Here is a 4,568-nt window from a genome sequence, read left to right on the forward strand (position 1 = left end):
AAACAAACAAACAAAAAAATATATACATATATATATGAATTTAACAAAACACTCGAGCATGGTCTTATGCAAAGGTTGTAATGTTAATATTGTAAAGAGGTTCATCCTGCTCAATATATTCTACAAATTTAATGAAATTTAATCAAATTTCTCATTGCATTTTTGAAAAAATAGAAACAGCACCCTAAAAGTATATAGAATCTCAAAAGACAATAAAGCACCCAAGAATCTTAAAATAATAATAATAATAAAGCAATGCTGTAGGCATTAAAGTTCCTGATTTCAAAAGACATTCCAAGCTACAGAATTAAAACAATCTGGCATAAAGATGAAAAATTAGACTAATAAAATAGAATGCAACACATATATATACTTAAACATGGTCATATGAGGAGTCATTTACAGAGCAATAATTATTACTGTAATAATACGTAAAGGCAATGCAAATTTCTGTCATCAAATCATTCAGTAAATAAAATGTGAAATACAAAAATACTGGAGTATCACTCAGTTTTCAAAAAGCAGAAAATATTCTACCAATTGTGAAGATAAATCTTGATAACATTATGCAAAATGAAATGAGTCAGCCACAAGAAGACAAAGATTGTAAGAGATAGATAGATATAAAGCATTTACACTCTTAGAAACAGATAAAAAGAAAAAGGTTTCCTATTTGCTTAACCCCCAACACCAAGAAAGTCTGTCAGTCATCCGTGACAAAAATGTCTTAATGAGAGAACCAGGCATCATGGTTAACATCTGTAATGACAGCTACATGGTACAGTAAGGTTGGAGAATGGCTTCAGGCCAAAATTAAGACCAATCTAAGTTATGTAGTGAGACGCCATCTCAAAAATAAGTACCTTTAAGAGAGCTTTGAGATCCAGGGAGGGAATTGCGAAACTTTGCTAAAGCCCAAGATTGAGGAGCACCGTTTTCAGAAGGCAAGCTTTCATTCAGGTGGCAAACGACAGGATCCCTGCTCTTGACTATAGACCAGAAAATGTCCCACCCAACTTGGCCCCACTGAGAATTTTGAACTTACTGTGTAATCATCCCAAACTCCTCCCAGCCACAGTCTGTGAGAGGTCTTGGTCTTTCAGAAGCCTGGAGAGAGATATCCATTTAGACCCATGATGGCAGGGCGGCAGACCTTGGTCCTTACTGTGGTCCTAATAGCAGTTCCAGCTTCCTAAGTCACAGTTCATGGCCACTTCTGCCCATGTAGAAACCCACAGTGACCTCAGAAATCCTCTCTAGTACTTGGTGAAAGCCATACTAATCCACATCCTAATATAAAGCCCACCATATGCAGACCTGACTGCAGAAACCTGCCCTAGCATCTATCCTACTGAGCAAAGTCCTGAAGGATATTTACTCTGTCCAAAAATAAAATGGGAATTACAATTACTGAAGCCCCTTCCAATAAGCCAACTGTAGTGCAGAGCAAGCTGCCTTGTGGCCAAGCTACAACCCCGCTCTACTACAAACCCAGAGGGCATTCTATTCCGCTGGAGGCCCAACAAAAGATTTTTATCCTTTGAAACTAATTTTTTTTTTTTTTTGAGATGGAGTCTCCCTCTGTCGCCTAGGCTGGAGTGCAGTGGCATGATGTCAGCTCACTGCAAGCTCCGCCTCCCAGGTTCACGCCATTCTCCTGCCTCAGCCTCCCTAGTAGCTGGGACTATAGACGCCTGCCACCTCGCCCGGCTAGTTTTTTGTATTTTTTAGTAGAGATGGGGTTTCACGGTTTTAGCCAGGATGGTCTCGATCTCCTGACCTTGTGATCTGCCCGTCTGGGCCTCCCAAAGTGCTGGGATTACAGGCTTGAGCCACCGCGCCCGGCCTCGTATAAAAACTTTAAAAGGTGTTTACTCCTTCAAATTCAGACACCAATGCAAAAGTATACTGTGCCCATTGTCAATGCTTCTATTTTAACACAACACTTGATGTGGAAGAAAAATTAGTCAAAAAAATTTTAAAGTCATTTAAATTGAAGACAAATAAGTAAAATGTTGCTGTTTGTAGATCATGCAATGTTCTCTACAAAAAACCATAAACAGTACGTTAAAACCTTTTCAAACCAATAAATACATTCAGTAAATCAGCAAAATATAAAATTAACATACAAGTTATGATTCCATACACTTAAACTATCTGATAAAATAGAGGAAGAAAACAATATATTTAAAATAGCACTAAAATAATAAATATCTGAGAACAAATTTAACTGAGGAGCTGAAAAAGTTTTAAAGTGAAATATTTATCAATGAAAAATAATGAGAACACAAACAAATTTAAATATATTTTATGTCTATCAATTCAAAGAATAAACGTTAAAATGCCATATTATCCAAAATGATCTCCAGATTTAATGAACTCTCTATCAATATTACAGTTTTTTTTCACAGTAATAACAAATGCAATCATAAAATTTACATGAAACTACAAGAAAGTGAATAGGCAAAGCAATCTTGAAGAAAAAGAAAAAAGCAGGACATCATACTTTATACTTTCAAACTATATTTCAAGACTATAGTAATAAAAACAGGATGAAATGTGCAGAAAAATGAGCCAAAAAAACCTAATGATACAGAAACCACTAGTCTCACATTTCAGAGATGATAGAAAAAGAGAATGTAAAAGATAGTTTAACATGAAGTATCTTAAAATTATGCAGATATCTGTGTGTCCACAAACACAAACGAACAAAAGTCATTCTCTTGTACACTCTCTCGTACACTCTCTTGTACGCCATGAACAGTACTTTGGCTGTCACTGTAAACTTGAAGATTACTGAAGGGAAAGAATTCTTAGAAATTTTGAAAGCATAAGACAGAAGATGCCCCTGTGTGAGAGAAAATTTAAAAATAAAAATAAAAATTAGGCTTTCCAGAAACTATTTATTTTGGAACACAGCTTCGATATCACTTTAAGGACGGCTTTCTCCTTGACCTTGGACCTCTCATGCATGTCGTCTATTGTATTCACTCTCACCTACCTGGGGGTTCTTCCGCCATCTCATGTCTCTTCATATTCCAGGGCTCTTTTCCTTGCTCCAGAAAAATGATCAGGTCTGGCTTAGAGACAGCAATACCTGTTTTATTAAAAATAAGTAACATGCATCTTGCTCATATTCTCCAATTACCAACTTGGTAATGTGCTCAGTAAAGAGGATGTAATAGAATATTCTAATACATTTATCCCAAAATACTAAATTATAAAACGTTGGGAAAAAGGCTTGTGGGGTGCCTGTATAAACTGGCCACAAAAATATGGGACAATAAGTTGTGGAAAGACACAGGAGGTCTCTGAGGAAAGCCTCCTTACTACCGTCACGTTCCCATGACCACAGCGTGACCTGCTCTCTTATTTATAAACACTGTGCTCAAGGAGAAAGATACTCCTTTGAAGCATTGGAATGTGGCCAGATATGCTGGCTCCCAGTTAGGCCCACTCCCCACAGCTGCTCTCTGATAAGTTAAAGAATAAATCAGTAGTTAAGTTTATGCTGCTTCAGCACAAAGAAAATTTACCCAAACTACCACTACTATAGATTAGGTGTATGACACACCGCCTCCCTTTCACCGTTTCAGCCCTGAACATCTGCTTCTTAGATCTAAGTGACTGTAGTCAATCAATAGTGTGGAGACCAGAACTTGATGCCTTTTGCAGCCTCCAAAAGTGCAACTGGCCTCCTGGCACCCCACCCTTCATGCACTCTTAACCTGACTCTTCTCATTTCTTCATCGCCACTGGACTTCATGTACCCTACAGGTGGTGTTGAAGCTGGTCCCCAACAGTAACAGAAATTTCTAAATATTTAGAAAATACTCTAATTTTGCAGGTTCTTAATTTTATCACCTGATAGTACTGAATTAAAACTTGGTGGTTGCCAGTAAACATTTGAAATTACCATTAATCTAAAGTGAAGGACACAGATCAGCTCAAAAATGTGGTAAGTTCAGGTCAAGATGAAATATCTTGAAATTTTTTTTCTATATGGAAAAATCCCCATGATTTTCTTGAAAACAGAAATCTGTAAGCATAAATTATCAAAAAGAAATTCTACAAAAAAGAAATGGTATTGGGAGCTGAAAGCCGGAGGGTTGTGACCCACTCAGCACCGGAGGGTTGTGACCCACTCAGCATTCCACTGGAGGCTATATGATCAAACAGTAAACTGTTTATCATGAATGCAAAATGTGGGCAAACTCGCTTCTGCTCCTGCCACCAGAAGGTACACTGAGGGCAGTCACTCCCTGGTGCCATGTTTCTTGAGGTTATCTACTGTAACATCTGGAGACCACTGTTCAAAGAATGGAGTCATGCAGGCCTGCACTAAGTCAAGCAGCTGAGCACAACCTCCCCCTTCTCCCTATCTCCTTGATTCAATAAATATGAAGGGCTATAGAGGCTCAGGGACCTTATACTAGAAGCAAAGAGGCCCCTGACCCCTTCTTCCAAATATACTCTTTGGTTTTTTGTTTTTTTTTTTTTGAGATGGAGTCTTGCTCTGTCGCCCAGGCTGGAGTGCAATGGCCGGATCTCAGCTCACTGCAAGCTCC

At 38.1% G+C, this 4,568-nt stretch overlaps 1 pseudogene; it reads right to left on the minus strand.

Moving 5' to 3' along the window:
• LOC105529217 overlaps positions 1-4,568 on the minus strand; it is a 158,505-nt pseudogene that overhangs the window by 129,838 nt on the left and 24,099 nt on the right.

The sequence above is a fragment of the Mandrillus leucophaeus genome, unplaced genomic scaffold (genome assembly GCF_000951045.1).
Source record: "Mandrillus leucophaeus isolate KB7577 unplaced genomic scaffold, Mleu.le_1.0 Scaffold755, whole genome shotgun sequence".
Taxonomy (NCBI): domain Eukaryota; kingdom Metazoa; phylum Chordata; class Mammalia; order Primates; family Cercopithecidae; genus Mandrillus; species Mandrillus leucophaeus.